The sequence below is a fragment of the Ornithorhynchus anatinus genome, chromosome 8 (genome assembly GCF_004115215.2).
Source record: "Ornithorhynchus anatinus isolate Pmale09 chromosome 8, mOrnAna1.pri.v4, whole genome shotgun sequence".
Lineage (NCBI taxonomy): Eukaryota > Metazoa > Chordata > Mammalia > Monotremata > Ornithorhynchidae > Ornithorhynchus > Ornithorhynchus anatinus.
The window spans coordinates 21,152,869-21,176,827 of NC_041735.1; the positions used below are offsets into that span (position 1 = coordinate 21,152,869).

At 44.6% G+C, this 23,959-nt stretch overlaps 1 protein-coding gene and 1 long non-coding RNA gene across 7 annotated transcripts in view; one reads left to right on the forward strand and one right to left on the reverse strand.

Moving 5' to 3' along the window:
• Nucleotides 1–23,959, reverse strand: part of DLGAP4 (DLG associated protein 4) — a 256,546-nt gene that overhangs the window by 46,408 nt on the left and 186,179 nt on the right. The gene's annotated exons all lie outside the window — the stretch shown is intronic.
• LOC114813721 lies at nt 11,082–16,000 on the forward strand. Its single transcript, XR_003761451.1, has 4 exons — nt 11,082–11,141; nt 11,260–11,496; nt 13,294–13,370; nt 15,735–16,000. It is a non-coding gene; the product is annotated as an uncharacterized LOC114813721 (long non-coding RNA).

Below are 23,959 nucleotides of genomic sequence, written 5' to 3' on the forward strand. Positions count from 1 at the left end.
GGGACTGGCACATAGTAAGCTCTTAAATACTATAAAAACAAAAATTCTAGGTACATTACCTTTTGGGATACCCAGCCAAGGCAAACATGAAACATTACTGTTTAATGAGAGATCAATAAAATGGGGAAAATGGGGGAAAGTTACAGGTAAAGCTGACCACTAGACCTGCGGCCTCAGAAAAGAAAGAAAAATCAGGTTAGGGGTTTTTCTACTGAATGCTACAAAAATCTCTGTTTTAAAATATTCAAATGAAGAAAATAATATGGTACTTTTCATTCATTCTATTGGATTTCTTGAGAGCTTACTAGAGGGCTGTACTAAGCATTTGGAAAGTACAATTGGGCAACAGATAGAGCCAATCCCCACCCAATCTTCATTCAATGGGTTTGTTTTTCTTCCCCCCACCCACCCCCGCCAAACCTGCCTCCAGTCTAAGCAAAGCACTTGAAAATTCCCATTTTCTCTGGACTGAAAGGAAAAGGAAATGAGTTTTTACCTTTCTCTTACATAGGTTTCTTTTGTTTCCCCTTTTCCCTAGGGACAACCATTAACAATGAGGGGCTAGATGACTCTAAAACCCAGGAGTCACCCTGTGTACTAAACAAATCATGGCAAGGACTTAATGCCACCCATCACCAATTATAGAAGGGAGCAGTACAATGGACTAGAGAAGCAGCATGGCCTAGTGGAAAGACCACAGGCCTGTGTGTCAGCAGGACCCGGGTTTATAACCCTGGCTTCACCACCTGTCTGTTGTGTGACCTTGAGCCAGTCACTTCACTTCCTCTGGGCCTGATGCCTCATCTGTAAAATGGAGATTAAGACTGTGAACTCCATTTTGACATGGACTGGATCCAACATGATTAGCCTGTTACAACCCCAATGCTTAGGACAATACCAGGCACTTAGTAAGTGTTAAAATACCATTTTAAAAAAAGGGGTTCGGTTGGGTACCCTTACCCAAATGCTTGAGCTCTTGTCAGTCAATCGTACTGATTGAGCACTTACTGAGTGCAGAACACTGCACTGAGCGCTTGGGATAGTCCAACACAACAATATAACAGACATTCCCTGCCTACAACAAGCTTACAGTCTAGAGGACTCCAACACCTTTCTGCCTTCCTGACAAAATCAGGCAAATACGTGGACTCTTTTGGGGAGGGGATGTGTCTGTTTATTGTTGTGCGGTACTCCCCCAAACACTTAGTACAGCGCTGTGCACACGGTAAGCGCTTGATAAATACAACTGAATGAATGACCCATTGCTGGTTCCAGGAACAGCAAACTGCTCCTAAGGCCCCAAGATAAGCCCGATTGCTTGACTAATCTCCACTGGCTGAGCCAGCTGGTCTCTTCTCCACCACCTCTCTGCCTCCTAGATAGCCCTGATGTGCCTTCGTTCAAGCTAATTATGGAACCTAAAGGAATGGAGACCGTGGGGAAATCATTCTTTTGCTATTCTCTGCATTAGTCATGCGCTTAGAAGTTGATCAAACCTTTCTTCATATAAAGAACACAGAGCTTAGCCTGGGGAATAAAAGACTAAGGAGTGTACCTTAAATAAACGTCCCCATCTATAGGAAGGGTTTTTGATGAAGATGATTCTACCTGTTATACTCCATACCAATAGAAGTCAAACATGAAGCAACAGATAAATTGTAGCAAGCACTGTCAGACATAGGTATTAAACTCTTTGGCTAGAAGGGTGATTAACAAAGAATACGCTGCCAAGGGAGGCTGGGAAAACTTCATAGCTAACGAGTGATGGTTTGAAAACAGAATGCAAGAATCATCTGGTTTTGCACAGGCTGAAATTCTACAGCTTTTCTGGAGCGTGACAAATGTGGGACAAATACCTGGCCCAACACTCAATGCATGAGAAGTCACAGGAATGCTAGAAATGCCATTATTGTCCAATTACTGTAAAGATTAAGATTACTGCATGATTAAGACTGTGAACCCCATTTTGACATGGACTGGGTCCAACCTGATTAGACTGTAACTACCCCAATCCTTAGTACAATACCAGCCACATAGTAAGTGCTTAAATACCATTAAAAAATGGGCTAGGTTGTCCAGTCTAGCCCATAATTTGGTAAAATGGGCTATGTTGTCCAGTCTAGCCCATAATTTGGTCTTGGACAGATGGTAAACAGGCTGCTTGGAGAAGCAAAAATAATAATAAGGTATCTGTTAAGTACTTACTATGCCAGGCACTGCTCTAAGCAGTGGGGTACATACAAGCTAATCACGCTGGCCATGGTACATGTCCCACATGGGTCTCACAGTCTTAATCCCCATTTTACTGATGAGGTAACAAAGGCATTGTGAAGTAAAATGACTTGCCGAAGGTCACAGACCAGACAAGTGGCTTCACGTGGGAAGATTATTTTTTATAAGTGTTTGTTAAGTGCTTACTATGTGCCAGGCACTGTCCTTAGCATTATGGTAGATACAAGATAATCAGGTTGGACACAGTCCCTGCCCCACATGGGCCTCACAATCTTAATCCCTGTTTCACAGTTGAGGTTACTGAGGACCAGAGAAATGAAGTGACTTGTCCAAGGTCACAGAGTTGACAAGTGGCGGAGACAGGATTAGAACCCAGGTCCTTCTTACTCCCAGGCCCATGCTCCCTCCACTGGGCCACACTGCTTCTAAAGAATATGTGTTCTCGGAAACCTTGGCGCTCCCACTGCACACTCCCTTTTATAGACCATTTATGAAGTTATTAAGCAAAATCAGTCCTAGAACTGACAGTGGGACCCCACTATTTACTCTTCTCCACTCTGATCTGTGTGTATTTATTCCCATCCTATCTTTTAGCCAAGTTTTCTACCCATGGCAGAATATTCCTCCAAATCTCATGATTACTCAGTTTTTTAAAAAAGCCTCTGGTGTGGAACTTCATCAAAGGTCTTTTGAAAATCTAAATACACTAGATCTCCTTCTTTACATCTATTCAGATATTTATTGACTGTAAAAGGAACACTAGTAGATTTGTGAGGCAAGACTTTCCCTTACAGAAAGCATTTTCCTAGTGAGATTTACTAGAATATAATCCCTGGGATCAGCTTTAGGCCCTTCGTATAGATGAAAGAATTACATTAGTAATTCCTCTAGTCTTTCGAGACAGTGCCACTTGTTAAAAAATGGTTACACCTTTTGCCAGGAGTTTGATAACATCCCCTCAAAACTCCTTCAGAACTGTTGGGGGCAAGTTGTCAAATACCAGTGATTGTTGACATCTATTTGGTAAATACGATATAGAATCTTCCTCTGTCACCACCACAGTTTGAACCTGTTGCTCTGACTTAAGTGTAGCAATCTAAAAATCTTCCCTCTAAAAGAACAAAATAAGTAATCCTACTAATAAAGTAGCAACAGCCCCTGTTGTTTCCTTTTCATTTCTTAGTGCATCTTTTACTCCTTGATCAAGGAAACCAGTTTCCTGCTTTTCATATATTTGGGGAATCTTTTGTAATTAGATTTAGTTGCCTGGCCAAAGCATCCCAAGGTTTTGAAGGTATAATGAATGCTTCTCATATGGATGGCTGTATTGTATAATCCTGTATCCATCCAGGTCTCCAATAATGCGGGGATGCATTCTTGCATATCCCTTCACTAAGGAAAATTTATGCTACAGTAACCCTTCCAAAGTTTGGCTCACATGAACAGTTCCTTTGGACATCAAGGTGTGCAGTATCCAAAATAGCTTGCATTGTGGGACAAATGTTTCCTAACTCCATTCTAGCTAAAATGGGTGATGAATAGTTGTAATAATAATAATTATGGTATTTGTTAAGCACTATGTGTCAGGTACTGTACTAAGCGCTGTGGTGGATACGAGCAGATTGGGTTGGACACAGTCCCTGGGGCCACTTGGGGCTCATAGTCTCAATCCCCATTTTACAGATGAGGTAACAGAGGCACAGAGGAGTGAAGTGCCTTGCCCAAGCAGAAAAGTGGCAGAGACAGGGTAAGAACCCATGACCTTCTGACTCTCAGCCCCGTGTTCTATCCACTACACCATGCTGCTTCTCCAATACACACCTTGTAGCGGATATGAGCATATTAAAAAGAACTTGTAGTTCCAGCAAGTGATTTGGCCTTCCCTGAATAGATCACCAAGTTCTTTTTTTTTTTTTTGGTATTTATTATGCACTTACTATATACCAGGCACTATACTAAACCCAAGCTAATCGGGTTGGACACAATCCATGTCCCACTTAGGACTAACAGTGTTAAACGTAATTTTATAAATGAGGTAACAGGCAGAGAAGTGAAGTGTCATAGCAGACAAGTGGTGGAGTTGGGATTAGAACCCAGGTCCTTCTGATCCCCAGGCCACACTGCTTCTCTACCTGCCAGGGGCTATCATCATACCAAGTCTCTCTGTGCTGGGTGAACTTTCTGTTGCTCAGAAATAGGGGGGTGGGGAAGGAGGGTAAGGCCCTCATGATTCTGGTCAATAAAATGCAGGGCATTATCACAAATATATAAAACCAAAGTACAGCTGAACTTGCAAAGTACAAGCAGTTCTGGTCACATCTCACTGTTTATCGTTGCAGTCTACTTTCCCAAGCACTTAGTACAGTGCTCTGCACACAGTAAGCACTCAATATTAATATTAATTTATAATATTAATAGACATTGACATCTTAAAAATCACAATATATAACTGAATAAGGAACATCGTAACCAAGAGTAATGAAAATGATATTGGAGGGCAGGATCAGCTTCTGTATAAATAGAAGGATGGAGTCTCCCATCAGGAAAATACGGATGAGAATCGGGCTGGAGAACCTGCACCAAAGAATTGATTTTACAACGTCTGTGGCTTGAGCCACACCGCTTGGACTCTCTCATCGCTGCCAGTCTTGTTCCTGCTGGGGCACGGAGGGCAAAGAGAGATAGGAGGGCAGGGTTGCAGTACATTGCCGACTGGCCAGTTACAGGCAGAAATGGGTCAAGAACCCCAGGCCTTCTGATTTCCAGAACAGTGACCTTCCCCTAGGACCAGCAGCAGGGCTTAGTGACTGTATAACGAAAAGGTGATTCCGTTTGAATGATTCAATCTGGAGAGATGAAGGTTGACAGGAGATTTTGTTTACAAAATCATGAACGGTGCAGATGGGGTGAGCACAGAAGTATTGTTCTATGTTCTAAGAGGGTCTGGATAAATTCATGGATGAGAGGCCCATACTGGGTGACTAGAGGTCAAGTTAGTGCCGTAGAGAGAAAAGTTGGGATGCGGCTCTAACAGACACACATTCCTCCAAGTATTTTGCTGCTGCAGATGATAACAGAATACTGGGCTGGATGAATCACTCCATCTGATCCAGTTAATGGCATTTATGTCCCTTTTTCTCGAGTTCCCATCAGGTTCTATGAAAATGTTATGGGTCTGTTTTTCTGCCCAGAATGTACAATTCCAGAGCCATCACCAGGCTGAGTGAATGTGACCTCGCTGTCTGTCCAAAGGCTGAAAGGAAAAAACGAACAAAAGACAAGCAACAACAAGCCTAAGACGCAGAGACAATGGCCTCCAGCAAAAGACCAGTTAGCTCAGGCTATAGTTGAGTAAATTGTAAGTTCATCTTTTTGGCTACACTGAACATTCACGGGGAGAGCGTTCTTAGTAATAACAAGCCAAGAGGACACTCCTATCAACAGCAATAATAAAAAGTGAGAAGGGGTGACATTTAAAGAGTATTCAAAATATTCCAGCCAACACTACGAAGATCACCACCCACCAATCTCATGTTGGCAAACCTGCAGGCTTCGTAACTTGTAAAAAAAAGCCCGATAAGCCATAGAAAGTTCAGTTCTGCCATTATGACCAGAAAAAAAAACTACATTGTCTTAAAATTCTGCAGCAATAGAAAACGTTTTAAAACTTCACAAGAGGCATAAAAGAATTGGACTTCACCTTTAGAAACGTCTGCTGTACGAGGCTTGAAGAGTTGTTAGTTTTTGAGGTGCCTGGACTTTTCTCCCGACTCCCTCCTCCTCCTTCTCACTCAACGATCTCCTGCCTAAGCCCTGCTTGACATCACTGGATGATTTGTGAAAACACGGGATGGTTTGTGACATCACCATCACTATTTGATTAGCCACATATCTCACCAAAGAGCACCGTCTCTGGACACCGGGTTGTGAAAAACCCCATCATTCAATATCAGAGATCCTCTGACAACCTTGGGGTGGGGGGAGGGAAGGTATTATTTTTTTTTAACAACTAACAAGGGACTCAAAATTGGATTTCTGTTTACACAATGGGGTCAAAATAGAAATCAAACATTTAATCACTTAACTGCTACTGCTGGATTTAGAGACAGAATTTTTCTTTACCTGCAGATATTAGTGAAGAGAATTTAAGTGAATCAATTTATTGTAATTAATAAATCTGGAGCCTGTTGTAATGGTCTCCACTGAATTTTATGAAAGTGAGTTAAATATGGTTTCTTTGAGGGACAGTGTGGCCCAGTGTAAAGAGCTCAGGCCTGGGAGTCAGAGGACTTGGGTTCTAATCTCGCCTGCCAATTGCTTGCTCTGTGGCTTTGGGCAAGTCATTTAATTTCTCTATGCCTCAGTTACCTCATCCTCAAAGTGGGGATTTTATGTGTGTTCTCCCTCTACACCGAGATTGTGAGCCTTGTGTGTGATATGGATTATGTCTGAGCTGATAATTTTGTATCTTCCCTGGTGCTTACTCTGTCAAGCAATGTTCTAAGCACTTAAATACTATTATTACTATTATTATAAACTACTTCTGAATACAGTATTAGCAATATGCTTTGAAGATCAAAATGTTAATATTTTCTTCACATGGAAAACTAAAGAAAAATACATGAAAATTTTACAAATGATATTTCATAGATCACCTCTTATTCGATGGTATGCAATTTCCCTGCACAAAGAGCCTAAGGTATTTTTTAGGTTTCTTTTCAGTCTTTTTAGACTTATTTTACAGGTTTCCTTAAGGGCATAACTACCGTATTCAAAACTTATATTGTTTCTCCCTTCAAAGCATTTTAATCACATTTTAATAACATTGATTGACTATGATGAAATACTAACCCATTACAATATTTTATGTGGGGGCAAAACTGATTATTCCAACAGAAGGTGGAGAGTTTAAACAAGGACAAAGATCTCATTGCCTTATAAATATCTTACTAATAATGAGTAAGTTACACAATTTAGCAAGGGTTGCCGGGTTCCAAATAATAAGGCTGAAGACAAGTAGAGAGCTATAGTCGTACATAAAATACATTTAAACTGCACGCCAAAACACCAGTGATGAATTCCTTCAAAATATTTCTACATCACTATCATATTGGTAAACCTGGCAATTAATCGATTTACTGAGAGCTTACTATGAGCAGAGCACTGTATTAAGTACTTGGAAGGGTACAGAGTTGGTAAATACAATCCCTGTAAATCTAGAGGCAAAAGGCTAGTGAAAATTTGTAGGCTTTCTTTTTTTTAAAATAAACTTATGTATTAGGATAGTTAATTAATACCACCACAACCCATTTCCCTACAATGACTATAGATATGGACTTTACAATGAAAAACTTAATTCAACTGTCATAAATGTAGTGCTCAACATAAGTTATGAAATGCTGAGTTCTTCCGCTACTCCTGTATATTTGTCATGCCCAGTTCATTAGGAAGTGAATGGGTTTATTAAATAGTTAATGATCTGAAAATTGGACAAGTCCAGAGGCTTACGTTGTATGACTTTATGTTTCCATTTTGAGATGTACGGGAGGTGGTCTAGTGGATTTTTAATGACTATAACTGTACTAGTTGTTTTCAGATTTTTTAATAGGTATACTTTGGATACAACTGGGAATAAGGATATAATTTAAATATTTAAAACCAAAGAGCCCTTTAATATCATTCTGTTGACATATCTACCATTTAACTCATTTTCTCTTATTTTCATCATTAACTTTATTTATTCCTTCCATTAGTAAAGTAAAACTAGGATGAATAAAAAGTAGCTCATTTCTATAGCTAACTTGGTTATAAGTTTACTAGTAATAGGAAGGAAAACTGGACTATTGGATGAATCCATGTGAGACTAAAAAATACCCGGGAGAGAGCCAAAACCAACTTAAAACTCAGATCTTAGGGAGAGATGTGCAATGACAAGAAACGTGGTATGGCCCAGTGGATAGATAGGGCAAGGGCCTGGGAATCAGAAGGACCTGGGTTTTAATCCCAGCTCTGCCACTTGTCTGCTGTGTGACCTTGGGCCAGTTAACTTCTCTGTGCCTCTGTAACCATCTATAAAATGGGGATTAAGACTGAGAACACTAAGTGGGACAGAGGCTGTGTCCAAACTGATTAATTTGTATCTACCTCAGTGTTTAGCACAGAGTCTGGCTTAGCAAATACTAAAAAAGTGACAGGGCACTCCTGTCACCATAGGACACAACAGGAAAGAAAGAAAAAAAGTCCATTTTACTCAGTTTCAGATCAACTTATCCAGGTTGTCTTTCACGAACCAGAAAAAAAAAAGGAGGCTTAAGAGGAAAAAATAGCCCCAGCCCACAACACTTAAGTATCCTTTTAACCTATTATTTTCCCTTCCTGTAATTTATTTTATCTGTCTCTCCCTGCGGGATTGTAAGCTTCTTGAGGGCAGGGATCATGTCTACCAACTCTAGTATACTGTACTTTTCCAGGCACTTTACAGTACAGTGCTCTGCACAAGCAACTGCTTAATAAACACCATTGACTGAAATACAGATCACCCATCTTTTAAAAACAAGTAGACATATCTAGGATTTGTCACTGTCTGGGCTGCCATCCTAAACACTCCATAACTCTAATGCTGTTCCTCCCAAATCCCAGAAAAGAGGGACTGAATTTAAAGACCTTTGGAGGGCGGGTTATTCTCTTCCCCATCGGTGGCCGCCCAGCTTTACCTGCAGGACCGGAACCAGAATCAAGCCTGTAAGCTCTTTACGGTTAAGGAACTTGACTAATTATTTTGTCTCGTTCTCTTCCAAGCACTTAGTACAGTGCTCCGCACATGGTAAGCGCTCAGTAATACCAAAGACAATCTCAGCTTTCAGCACCTGTGCTCATGCTAGAGACAGGGGAGGCATTTGGGAGCCAGGACATCAAGCAACAATAAATCTCAAGGCTTCTTTGTCCCTCTCTCAATGTATGATGTTCACCGCTTTCCATCTCTGACTGCCACACTGGTAAGAAACACGTTTTGTTTCCTTACTTTTCAAAATGAACCTCATGCCCGAGACCTGAAAAAAGCATGTCTGCGTCTAAATGAAATTAGACTGTGACAGAATTCTTCTGGCTGATATTCACTGTTGTCAAATGCATCAGTTACAACACTAGCAGATGTGGGGAAGCCCAGTAAAGCACTTTGTATGATTTTTTAAAGTACATGCTAGGTTGATATCCGCTGTAACACACACTGCTCCATGGCAAGATGATATTTTTTAAGTTGACGCATTCAATCGTATTTATTGAGCCCTTATAATAATAATGGTAATTAGTAAGTGCCTAGTATGTGCCAAGCACTGTTCTTAGCGCTGGGGAAGATACGAGGTAATCAGGTTGTCCCATGTGAGGCTCAGCCTTAATCTCCATTTTACAGATGAGGTAACTGAGGCACAGAGAAGTGAAGGGACTTGCCCAAGGTCACACAGCAGACAAGTGGCAGGGATGGAATTAGAACCCACGTATTCGGACTCCCAAGCCCGGGTTCTTGCCCCTAGGCCATGCCCCTGTTTCCAGGGCACTGAACTTCAGGGGGAAGCAGTGAACCTAGTGGAAAGAGCACTGACCTGGTAGCCAGAGGACCTGGATCCTAATTTCAACCCCTCCACTTGCCTGCCGTGTGGCCTTGGGCAAGTCATTTCACTTCTCAGTGCTTCAGTTTCCTCAACTGTAAAATGGAGATTCAGTATTCTCCCACCTACTTGGATTGTGAGCCCCATGTGGGACAGAGACTATATCCAACCTAAGTTGTATCTACCAGTGCTTAGAACAGTGCTTGACACATAGTAAGTGCTTAACAAATGCCATAAAGTATGCCCCCATCTAAAAATCACACAAGTCCCAATAGCAAAAATATAAGTATAAAAAGTACCATAAAGGCTGACACATAAATGCCAGCTAAGAAAATGAACACTGTCACCCACGTTAATGTGTTAAAAAGTCTTCAACCAACAAGGGAGTTTCCTTAGAAAGGGAACAAAGAAAATCAAAATGAGACATGAGCAAATCTTTAGACTAATGAAGAAACTTCACTCCACATCTCGCTCCCTCCATGGGCCAAACAAGCTTTTTGTTTATAAATATTCTATCTCCAACAACCAGGAAACAAAACCCAACAAAACGATACCAAATCAGGGTTGGCTGTAGTTTGCCATTCTCTGACTACAGAAAAGCAGGCGACTGCCAGTAAAAATGCACCCGATCTGAACGCTAGCATTCTCTTACCTTCGAGAGGTCGGACTCAATCGATCGTATTTATTGAGTGCTTACTGTGGACGGAATTATTCAAGCCAACCCAGAAGGGTTGAGCAATTCTAAAGCAGAATGCTGCCCTTCTTGATCGTTTCCCAGGAGGTATTACCTGATCCTCTGCTGGTTTGGAAACACACTTAAAACTACATCACCAGGAGATAATTTAAAAGGCTCGCTCCACACCTCAACTTCACAGGCAGGCCAGGCGCCACGCCTTGAGACTTGCTTCATAAAGATCACATTTAACTAGCAGACTTCCAGACACTAAGGCTGCGGCAACCGAGATAAACACAGCATTTGTTTTCAAACTCGGTGCATCTAGGATTTCATTCCTTTTAGGAAAGGATCGATGAGCTCCCCGGAAAGCATGTTGGTATACCTAAAAAGTGCTAAGTATCTAGCTCAAGTTACCGTCTGTAGGATTCATTTCTAGAGGACCCTAAGGAGAACTAACCTTTGCTGGCTGTATTTGCAGCGTGAATAAGTCGTTTCCAGGAAACCTCAAGCTACCACTTTCTGCTCCTCCCACTCCCAAGCCCCGGTCTTCCGGGGCAATGTCATCTTCCGACGAGAGTTTCTTGCAGTATACTGGACCTCGATCTGATTCCAGGGACCTGAAGCCTGGGGTGCTCTTGGATGGGGGATTGCAGAGGGGGTGGGCGGGGCAAGGCTCTGCGGGGATGGGGGCGGATGGGCCGCCAAGGCTTCCTGTTAACCCCCTTTACTTTCACTTTGTGTTTACAGAAGAAGCGAAAGAAATGAAGTCAGGCGGCTGAACCTTACCCAAGAATCCTCTTCCCCTTCCTCCTCTAGCTGGACCTGGGGCCTGCTCCCAGTGAGAGGCAATCCATCTATCCATCCATTCATCCATGAAGTGTCAATGCCTTAGGCAAAGACCCCCGCCCTCCAGCCCTGGTCCATAGGGAGCCCGGGGCCGCACCTTTCCCCCCCACCCCGAAAAGGAGCCACAGCAAGGTCGGGGTAGGAGATGCCCCTCCAAACCCTACCCCGCTTCCCCTCACCCCAAGACCCCTTCTCCGGAGGAGGAGGAGGATTGGGGAGACAGTAGGGAGAAGAGGGCTGGGGGAGGATGAGAAAGAGGGCTGGGATGGGGGAGGAAGCGGAGAAGGGGAAACAGGAGGAAGGAGAGGGATGGAGGAGGGGGAAAAGGGTGGAGGAGGACGAGAAAGAGGGCTGGTATGGGGTAGATGGCAGAGAAAGGGGCTGGGGGAGGAGGGGGAAAGGGGACTGGGGGAGGAGGGGAAAGAGGGTTGAGGGAGGAGGAGGAAGGGGGCTGGAGGAGGAGGAGAAGGAAGGGGGCTGGAGGAGGAGGAGAAGGAAGGGGGCTGGAGAAGGAGGGGGAAATGCTTAGTACAGTGCTTTGCACACAGTAAGGGCTTAATAATGAATGAATGTAAAGGGGCTGGGGAAGAGGGGGAGGAAGACGGGGAGGAGGGGGAATAAGGCAGGGGGGAGGAGGAGAGGGAGGACGAGGAAGAAGGCTGGGGGAGGAGGTGGGCGGCTGGGCCGGTGCGGGAGGGCCGACGGCTCTCAGTCTGGGCACGGACACGGGCACCGGTGTGGGCTGCGCCAGGCTTTCCCAAGGAGAACCGGTTTCCCAGGGCCGGGCCCAGGAAGCCAAGAGGCCCCGGAGCCCCAAGAGCCGGGGAGCCTGTGGGCCTGGGGGCTGAAGAGAACTGGCGGGGGGCTGCAGCAGCGAGGGTCAGAGGGCGGTGGCAGGGAGGGAGGGACACCCTGATCCCTCTGCACCAACCCGCCAGACTCTGCTCCTCGGGGCCAGACATCAGGGTTTTCATTCATTCCATCGTATATATTGAGTGCCTGTGTGCATGGCACTGTACTAAGCACTTGGGAGAGGACAACAACAAGCAGACTCATTGTCCGCCCACAACTGGCTTAAGGTCTAGAGGGGGAGAGAGACTTTAACGGACAGGGAACGTGCCTGCTAATTCTCTTGGGCTGCAGTCTCCCAAGCACTTAGAACAGTGCTCTGCACAAAATAAGTGCTCAATAAATACCACTGATTGATAGATTGGGTACTCTCCTACCCAATCTGTACTCTTCTACCCAGCCTGCACAGGGTAAGGGCCCAATACTTAATACTCACCCATCTCAGAGTGCCCCTTTTCTCATGGGCTAGGGAATCGGGAGGCGGGGGCCACTTTCTCCTGCACCCTCTGGCCCCATTTACCCAGCTCCCAAAGGGGCCATTCAGGACCCCTGGCACCTCATCCTGCCTCATCGCCCTCCAGGGGAATGGCCTTTGCCTCCGGTACCCACACACTGACAGCATTCCAATTCAACTTAATTACTTGCTATCGATCCAACGTGGCCCTGGACGAGATAGCTGGGGACATTTTGCAAAGGCTAAGCTAAATTATGGCTGCAGCTAAAAACACAGATTTCCCACTTGTGCCCCCAACTATCCCTGGGACCCCTCTTTAAGGAGTAAGAGTAACCAGATCTTTTAAAAATGGTATTTAAATGCTTACTGCTTGCCAGGCACTGTATTAAATGCTGGGGTACATACAGGATAAGTACTTACTATGTGCTAGGTGCTGTATTAAGCGCTGGGGTAGATACAAGGTAATTGGGACCCAGTTCCTGTCCCACATATGACTCACGGTCAAAATTCCCATTTTTCAGATGAGGTCACTGAGGCCCAGAGAAGTTAAGTGACTTGCGCAAGGTCACACAGCGGAGCCAGGATTGGAATGCATGTCCTTCTGACTCCTTGGCCTGTGCTTTATCCAATAGGCCACGCGCCGCTTCCCTGTATCCACTTGCTGTGGCCACCCTGACCCTGTATGACAGAGTGGTTGAGGCTGCGTGGGGTAAGTGTATTTTTGAATAGATTTACGTGGCTGTCCGTTTGATCTATCAATCAATGGTATTTATTGAACGCTTACTAAGTGCAGAGCACTGTACCAAGCACTTGGAAAAGAACTATACGGTAGAATTAGCAGACATGTTTCCTGCCCAAATCGAGCTTGTGTTTGCCTTCCATATTTACGGGGGATGCATCAGGCAGACCAGGGAAAGGTTTCAGGAGCCAGTGACCACTTTATCAGGCTCCTAAAATCCTACTTTAGTCAGCACAGTTTGATTGACAGCTAGCATTCCAGGGCCCGTCCAAGTCCATGCTCCAGTCCTGACTGACAGAAGAGTGGAGGGGGAAGAAAAAAAAAAAAGAGTGGATAGAATATCAGTACCCCAGGCAGCAGCTGTCAAAGTGGGCACTCATTAGCATGTGATTTCAAAGTCAAAAAATCCCCTTACAGGCCCAGTCAATGACTGTTAGCCAATATGCATAAAAATATCCCATGGGTTGGGAAGCTCTTTCTGTTTAAAAATGAGACTGAAGTTTATACTGTTAAAATGTAGATCCCACTCATTTTCAGGTCTGCCCTCGTTTTGCCTCATACAAAGTTTCTTTAAACTGGGCAAAAATGGGGGAGAGATAGAGAAATTATTTTTTTTTCCAAAATGGGGATAATGGTGACCTACATGAAAGCTGATTTACTAATTCAAAAGATGGCATAAGCACTCAGCAGGTATGAAGGGCATAAGAAATGCTTAATAATATAGTGAAGCAGCGTGGCTCAGTGGAAAGAGCACGGGCTTTGGAGTCAGGGCTCATGAGTTCGAATCCCAGCTCTGCCACTTGTCGGCTGTGTGACTGTGGGCAAGTCACTTAACTTCTCTGTGCCTCAGTTCCCTCATCTGTAAAATGGGGATTAAGACTGTGAGCCCCACGTGGGACAACCCGATTCCCCTGTGTCTACCCCAGCGCTTAGAACAGTGCTCGGCACATAGTAAGCGCTTAATAAATACCAACATTATTATTATTATTAGTGTATGATCCTCGAGGCACAGGCCATGGCTTTTATTTTTGATGAGTGTTCCTAAGCACCTCGTATCAAGAATGTCAAAATTCTACCCCCTTCACCTGCACCTCTGACTCGATTCCTTCCCATTTACTAAAACCACTTGTGTCGGCTTTTCTTCCTTTCTCTCTCTAACGGCTCTCTCCCCTCTGCCTTTGAACAAGCCCACATCTCTAAAAACAGCTTTCTGGGGATCCCACTTCACCTTCCAGCTACGGTCCTATCTCCCTCCTCCCAATCCCAAGCAAATTCCTCCATCTGCTTTATGCCCCCTTCACTCCATTGAGACTGCTCTCCACGGTCACCAAAAACCTCCTTCTTGCCAAAATCTTACCAATTCTATCCCAATCTTTCTCGATCAGTGGTACTGAGTGCTTATTGGGTGCCGAGAGCACTTTACTAAGCACTTGGGGGAGTACAACAGAATTGGTAGCCATGTTTCCTGCCCACAGCGGCCTTAAAATCTAGTGAGGGAGACAGACATTAATATAAATAATTTATAGATGAGTTCATGAGAAGCAGCGTGGCTTAGTGGCAAGAGCACGGGCTTGGGAGTCAGAGGTCGTGGGTTCTAATCCCGGCTCTGCCACTTATCAGCTGTGTGACTTTGGGCAAGTCACATAACTTCTCTGTGCCTCAGTTACTTCATCTATAAAATGGAGATCAAGACTGTGAGCCCCATGTGGGACAACCTGATTGACCTGTATCTACCCCAGTGCTTAGAACAGTGCCTGGCATATAGTAAGCCCTTAACAAAAACCATCATCATTACTATTACTTAAGTGCAAGAGGAGTGAGCACTCACATTCTTGATATGGGCAGATAAACGGATAAAATCTCACCCTCCTCTTGCTCTCAAGGTCAGGGAAGTGACTCAAGGTGGATGAAGATGCTTAGGGCTCCTAAGTGAGGCAGGGCGGGACTTGGGTAGGAGGTCGGAATTGGACATAGTGAGGCCATTTCCTCCATCAGATCCTAAATCTCTGCACACACTTTTGGCTGGCAAAAGAAGGGCCACAGCTGCAATTTCTGAGTTGTACACCTGTGACCAATACCACACATTCCACCCTCAGCAGGGTCTTCCTGTTTGGTGCAAGGCCTCTAAACATTATCTGAATTTACACCTTTATTTTGAAGAGCTGTTGAATTTCCAATGATGTCAACAGAATGAATTTCCACCAAAAAAAAAAGTCATTAAAGAGAAATTTCCACTTGCTTCTTGTGATTTGGAAGGTTTTGTTTGGTTGGGGTTTGGGGGGGGGGTTTTGCAATGCTTTTGGCTAATCCTCTGACTCTAAACTCTTCCAACAGCTATTTTGGAGTCATTTTCCACCACTGCTGGTTTGGATGAAAAACTTTGCATTTTTGTGGTAAATAGTAAAAATAAAATGAAGTGCCCTACAAGTTCAAGTGAAGGACTAAAAAGAGAAAATACATTAAATTTGTGGTCATCGTTCTATTAAAGTTCAATTCGCAGTAGCCTATAAATGTACTGATTTCTCTCAATTTAACCTCTCCAAATAGAGTTCCACATCATAAAGTGAGGGAAACCTGAACAGCAATTGTCACTCTTTCTTGCCTCCTCCCCTTTTGATTAAGCAGCAGCATGGCCTGGTGGAAAAAAACACAGCCCTGGGAGCTGGGTTCTAATCTCAGCTCTGCCACCTATTTATGAATGACCTTGGTGAAGTCACTTAACTTCTCTGGGCTTCGATTTTCTCATCTGTAAAATGGGGATTCCATACTCTTCTCCCTCCTAGACTGTGGGCCCTATGTGAGACTGTATCTGACCTGATTTTATCTTATGTCTACCACAGCATCTAGTACACTACTTGGTACTGTACTAAGATCCCAGATATTATATCCCAATTATGATTTTTAGATGACAAACTCGAAAGTACAGGGCAGGTCCTCCATTTTAAACAGAAATCCAGGGTTAGCTACACTGTAGACACTCAAGAAGTTAGTTGTGAAGATCAGTCAAGCAACGGACTCGACTGAGCACTGACTGTGTGTGCAGAGCACTGTACTAAGCACTTGGGAGAATATAGTAGTTAACTGACACGATTCTGATCTGAACTGAACAAGATCTGAATTGTACTTTCCAAGCACTTAGTACAGTGCTCTGCACCCAGTAAGCACTCAATAAATACGATTGAATGAATGAATGATCCCTGCCCTCAAGGACTAGGGAAGATGGAAATCCGACAGAAAACATCTGGACTATCATAAAGCTTTAAGTTGGAGAAAATTTGCACTTTTGATCTTTAAATCTGGGAAAATATCTCATCTTTTAGCTCAGACGGGAAGATTTTGGGATGGCTCAAAAGTAAAGATTTTCTCGCTGATCCGGAGGGCAGCTCGGTGGACAAAGAGGCTGAGGGAAAAAATGCAAATGGCATCGAGTCATCTTTCTGGCTTGGGTCCCAACTTACTATGTAATTATTGACAAGTCATTTTCAAGTTGTGTAGGTTACTTTTCTCCTGGTTCAAGTGGGAAATGGCTGTGAGGAATTACCTGGAACAAGTTTGATCCATTGCCATCCAAAGAATAACTGCTTAGAGCCTTCTTACTGGCAGTTCTGTTTTCATGACATGTTTGGGTTGGAATGTTATTGAAGAATTAGGGAATGCTCTTACCAGGATGCCTGAATGCCTACTGGGCTGGGGATGCAAGGACTAGACAAAGAATTCTTTAACCTGGGACTCTGCAGAAACTTGGATCCCGTGCTATAGACAAACTGAAGGTATTTCAATAAATTAAGCTAACATCCTCTATTTCTAAAGGAACTGCTGGGCTCTCAGTGGCCCATTGCTGAGATGCAGCGTGACCTAGTAGAAAGAGCACAGGCCTGGAAGTCAGAGGGACCTGGGTTCTAATCGCAGCTCTGCCAGCTGTCTGCTGTGTGACTCTGGGCCAGTTGCTTAACTTCTCTGTGCCTCAGGTCCCTCACCAGGGGATTAAAACTGTGAGCTCCATGAAGGATATGGACTGTGCCTAAGCTTATTAGCTTGTATCTACCCAGTACCTGGATCAGTGCGGGGCACATAGCAAGTGCTTAACAGATACCATATAAAAATGCCAAACAAGGCAGCAGAGTTAACACTATGGAGTTTCTTCCCTTAAAAGAGTACTGAGTTTTTCCTAAAAATTCTAAATATTGAACCTATTTACTTAGCATAATGGCACTTGAGTTTCAGGGAGGACCTTGGGTATTTTTTCCTCTTAGGTATACTTTTATGGTCCTACAATGGGCTTTTATGCACTGAACTATCAAGATGGCAGGCTGTAAGCTCATTATGGGCAGGCCGGGAATGGTTCCATTAATTCTATTGTATTGTACTCTCCTAAGGGCTTAGTACAGTGCTCTGCACAGAGCAAGCGCTTAATAAATAAAACTAATCAACTGATGGCAGAAAGCACCAGACCTCTCAATGGGGTGAAAAAAGGACTGGCTCAGGCAAACGAAATCTATGATATGCCAAATTATCGTCAGGTTTAAGTGAGTGGCTTAGGGGTTACTGGGTGGTCCTTGTGTGAAACAAATTGGGTAAGGCTCAGCCAGCATCCTAGCAGACATCAAGATATCATCCCATTGATTGTTAATCAAAATTCATACTTGCCCAAGAAGATCTAGGCCACAGACTGCCCTTTCCCTCCTTGGCAGTGCTTCTTCTGGGATGCAGCCAGAAAGTATTTTGGCAAAGAGTCAGAGCAAAGGCTTTCATGGGTGCCACCTGTAGAGTGATCTCTAGGATTACTCTTCTGCAATAGTCCATTTCCAGACCTAAGGTTAAAGGCAGGGCTACTCTGTGGGCCGGTGAATTCCCTGAGGAGAGAGGGGATTGGGCTGGAACTAAGAGGCTCTGCTTTCTGAACATAAGCATTTCTCAGGCTAAGGATTCTGGATAATTGGCAGGTCCAGCAGCAATTGGCATTAGTGGACCTCACAGGGGATAGGGACTGGGTCTGACCTGATTACCTTGTATCTACTTCAACATTTAGTACAGTACTTAGCACACAGTAAGCACTTACATACCAAATTGCTCTCCATAACTGAGCTGGTGCTGCTCTCATGACAAGGTTTAGAGTTTCTTTCATGAGTATTCTGACGACCAAAGGTCAGGACGTACTGATGGGAGGTACAGTAGATTCATGGGATGCCCTTCCCCTCGGTCACCCTATGTCACATCCAGCACTTTGTTTTTTTTAATGGTATTTGTTAAGCACCCAGGTGTCAGGCACTGTACTAAGCACAGGGGTAGTTACAAGCTAATCAGATTGGACACAGTGTGTCCCATATGGGGCTCACAGCTGTACTCTCCATTTTACAGATGAGGCAACTGAGGCCCTAAGATGGGAAGTGACTTGCCCAAGGTCACACAGCAGACAGGTGGTGAAGCCGGTATCAGAACCCAGGTCCTTCTGACTCCCAGGCCCGGGCTCTATCCAGTAGGCCATGCTGCTTCCCACTCTTGACTGGAGAGGGAATTCTGTGTTTGTGTCTTTTGCTGGGACAGCCCACAGACGCCTTCCTTTCAAAAGTCGGCTGAGCAACAAGTGAAAAGGAAGCTTCCTTTTACTGCCTGTGAGCCTGAGTCTAGGTTGTCGGGCAGCACCTAACAACCTCAAATTCAGTCTGCGTCCATTACTGTACTAGGAATGTGGCTTCAGTGGTGGAGACGGACGGAGGGGTGGGGGGAGACGACACACGCCATCCGATGGGGAAGAATCACTAGAGGGAAGCACCTGAGGAGTGGAACATCGTTACCTACATTGTAAAGAAAGAAGTCATTTGAGTGGAAGTGGGCTTCTGCCATACAGGGCTGTGTTCTTAGAAGACACAGAAAAGGAGGGTGGCCTAGTGGGTAGAGCAGGGGCCTGGGAGTCCAAAGGAACTGGGTTCTAATCCCTGCTCTGCCTCTTACCTGCTGTGTGACCTTGGGCAAGTCACTTCACTTCTCTGGGCCTCGGTTAGCTCATCAAACAATTCCCAAAGCCTCAGTTCTTGAATCCTCAGACTCAGTCCCTGTTCAGCTGATTTACTGAGTGGTTTGGGCTAAAGAAGCCTATCAGGACCATTGCAAATTATAATGGGGATGAGAAGAGACTTCACTGTGGGAAGGGAATGTGTCTGTTTATTGTTATATTGTACTCTCCCAAGCGCTTAGTTCAGTGCTCTGCACACAGTAAGCACTCAAATTCGACTGAATGAATGAAGAGAGCCAAGGAATACACAGACATGCTCTCTGGAATAAGCCAGTATCACTAGAGTGGACACAAATAGCGAGAACAACATCTACTTCTGTTTTTCAATCCTCTATAAAGTTCAGGCTTTCTGCATTACGGGTCAATCCTGTTGATCTCTAGTGACAAGGGACCGACAAAATATTTCAGCTGAAGTCTGATAAAAGCACATTAAGTACGTGGCTACTTTTGAAACGCCCCAACATTTGGAACGAGATGCTTTAGGAAGAAAAAATTCACAAAGAATAATTTCCCCCAAACTAAATTCTCAGAGGCAACAGCAAGGTGGCCGAATACAACAGTTTCTTTGTATCCTGGGAAGTGACATCTTGTTACAGAAAACCAAGAGACATATTTCCGTCACGATAGCTACTACACAATCTCCCATCTCCATGGAATGTATCTGAAAGGCAAAATCTCTGCTCTCCTTTCAAAAAAGACTGTCATTATTCTTAATCAGCCTCATTAGTACCCTAGGACCGCAGTTAATTGAATCATGGCTACAAGACATGAGAGCGGCTGTATTCTACTGCAGGAAACATTCCCAGAGTCAGACCAGTATCATCATCAGTCACCAGAGGTATTTATTGAATGTTTACTATGTGTAGAGCACTATACTAAGTGCTTGGGAGAGTAAAATACAACGGAGTTGGCAAGACAAGTTCCCTGGCCACAATGAGCTTACAGTCTAGAGGGAGAGAGAGGTGTAGGCGGGGGTCGGGGGGAACAGACAGCATTATAAATTTACAATATATAAATTGGATCTAACAATGCAAAGATTGAGCTGGCCAATGTCCATGATAACTGATGTCAAAACACCTCAGAAAACAGTCTTCCTGTATTTATTTTTTTGGTGCCTTGATGGGAAAGATGTCTTCCTCGACTAAACCTTCATCTCCTGTTCTCCCACTCCCTATGTGTCTCCCTTTATTCATCCCTCCCTCAGCCCCACAGCATTTATGTACATACCCAAAATGAATTTATTTATATGAAATGTCTGTATCTCCCCCTAGACTGTAGCCCACTGTGGGCATGGACGTATCGGCTAATTCTGTTGTACTGTACTCTCCTAAGCGCTTAGTACGGTGCTCTACACACAGTGAGTGCTCAGTAAATATGATCAATTGATAGTCTGAAGGATTTTCCTGGCAGATATTAAAAAAAGGCAGACATTTCTTTATTATAGACAGTACTCTTGCACTTCCCCAAACCTCTCAAGCACAGAAATTGCTTATAATGCATTCTTCATTGAAAAAAATTACCAACCACCCACGACTGCATGCTGTTTGCTAAAAGCATCCAAGAAGTGAAGACTTGGGTATTAGATCCTGAAACCGTACCCCCAGACACACCAATGGGGTAAACCAGCTAGATACTAACACAGGTATCGGTTTTTTCTGCCGTGGGACCTTGGGCAAGACTCCTAACCTCTCTGTTCCTCAGTTATCTCATCTGTAAAATGCTACAAATACACCTACCAAAATGGCCTTATGACAGAAGATGAGACAATCTAAAGAAGGTGCGTCCATGGAGTAGCTATCGGTCGGAAACCACTCGACGCCATTTGAAGAGACAGAAAATGGGGATTACGCCTGGGAGCCTATATGGGACATAGACTGTGTCCAACCCGATTAGCTTAGTGTAGTGCCTGGCACGAAGTGAGTTTTAACAAATATCACTAAGAAAAAAATGCACACACACAAAAAAAGAGATTCCCCTGGGATTGGCTGAAAGCTGTTTTGTTGAACATCAAGTTAAGAAAACCACCAGGGTGAAGGATTTTCCCAACTCAGACCCCTGGTAAGGTGTAAAGTTAAGGATTCAGTGACCACGATTCATTCAACCATATTCAGTGAGCACTCACTGTGTGCAGAGCACTGGACTAAGCGCTTGGGAGAATACAATACAACAACAAACATATTCCCTGCTCACAATGACCTTAGAATCTGGGGGATGGGAGGAAGACGGGAAAACAGACATTAATATAAATAAATAACAGATATGGACATAAGTGCCCTGAAGAAGTCCCGCCCCTGAGCCAATGAAGAGAGACTCAATTTCAGGAAACATGCCCATTTGGGGGAGATGCATTTTCCTTCGACTCTGTTTTGGCTTCGTTTCCACAGAGTCGATCTAACAAGAGCGGTATCAGAGTCATATCCTGCTCCGACCCATCTCCCCGGTTTGCCCGAATGGCTCTGCGGATGACCCAGCTCTGCCACTTGTCCAGCTCCGCCACTTGTCTGCTGTGTGACCCTGGGCAAGTCACTCTGCTTCTCTGTGCCTCAGTTACCTCATCTGTAAAATGGAGATTGAGACTGTGAGCCCCACATAGGACAGGGATGGTGTCCAACCCGATCGGCTTGTATCCTCCCCAGAGCTTAGTACGGTGTCTGAGGCACAGTAAGTGCTTAACAAATACCACAATTATAATCATTTAATGTTCAGGACAATCAGCTGCAGAATGAGGTGAGGAGTGAAGAGTCCACCGGCACCACAGGGAAAGCGGCCGTTTGACGCCTGCACCCTGCAGCTCATCAGGAGGTCCGCAAGGGAGTAAAAGACAGGTTTTTACGGCAAAACTACCACCTTGACAAGCTCGACATATCTCCTTGTCCCACTGGGTTGAGCTGCCCAAAAAACCCTAAACCAGTTCTCAAGCATTTGTTCTTTTTAATCAATGGGTACAGTTTGCTTCCCGAAGACACTTTAACTGGAGCCAATTCACTTGACCTCTCAGTGACACTGTTCCCCTGCGTCTCCAAATATGGGATCGATCTATTGAGCAGAAGCAGGCAGAACAGCAGCCCAGAAATAAAAGTAATAATTGCGGTACCTGTTAAGTGCTTACTATGTGCCAGGCACTGTTCTAAGCGCTGGAGTAGATACAAGCTAATCAGGTTGGACACAGTCCCACATGGGGCTCGCAGTCCTAATCCCCATTTTACAGATGAGGTGACTGAGGTGCAAAGAAGTTCAGTGACTTGTCCAAGGTCACAAAGCAGACAAATGGCAGAGCCGGGATCAGAACTCAGGGCCTTCTGACCCCCAGGCCTGGGTTCTATTCACTAGGCTATGCTGGAGCTCAAATTCACCACCGTGGTCTGTTTCGGCCCACTTGGATGGATTCCCCTTCTAGACTGCATGCTCACTGTGGGCAGGGAAAGTGTCTACCAACTCTGTTACACTGTACTCTCCCAAGTGCTTGTACAGTGCTCGGCACACTGCAAGCACACAATAAATAGGATTCAATGAGCCCTGTAGGCGCTTCTGGAGGTAGGGAAGGGAACGGAGAGCAAGTCAGAGTTGAGGGGACTCTTCCCCATAGCTCTCCTGCTTTCTTTTTTGTGTTTCGGATAACAACTACCCATCTGCTCTCATGCTGATACCTCTTGGGGAAAACTCTGCCTAGCAGGAGGGCTAGTTAAACTCTAATCCCTTCTCTGATTGTCCGGGCATAATCTCCTACCCTTTAAATCTCAGCTCAAGATCCACCTCCCCTAAGAGGTTTTCCTTCATTAACTCACTCATATTCTAACCCCAAAGCTCGATCCACAGCCTACTCCTCCTTAATTCATTCTTGAAACTCCTGTATCTAAAAGTTCACCCACTCTCCAACCTGGCCTCATAAAAATCCAAGGTCCACTCGACTCACTCTTGTGCCAATTGGTAGAAATTTATGATGATTGTACATTGGTCTCCCTTGTCTCCTCTACTAGACTGTAAGCAATTTGAGGGCAAATACCAGATGCTTTCCCTGGGGAGCCCATGATGACATTTGAATGTAATGGCACCTTTTTTCCCCACTGTTATCTGTTAAGCGCTTACCACGTGCCAGGTACTATACTAAGCACTGGGGTGGATACAGTCCAGGTCCACATGGGCCTCACAGTCTTTCATTTTACAGATGAGGGAACTGAAGCACAGATAGGTTAAGTCATACAGGGTCACACTGCGGTCAAGCAACAGAGCTGGGATTAGAACCCGGATCCTCTGATTCCCAGGCCCATGCTTTATCCATCAGACCACAGCGCTTCTGTAGATGCTATTTCTCTTGCTTCGCCTAGATGCAAGTGACATCAATTGCATTATGCTGGACATGTAGTTTAACCAGATGACATCATAAATGCACAGCTGGAGCATTTCCCCAGTTGTGGGGAGGGAGTGGAGGGGGAAAAAAAAAATCCTGATCTCCCCCTCCCCTTTCTCCACCATTTGAGACCCCCCAGTGCCAGCCCCCCACCGTCACCCGGCCCCCCGCCCAGGTCCCTTTGAACCTGCGCACTGC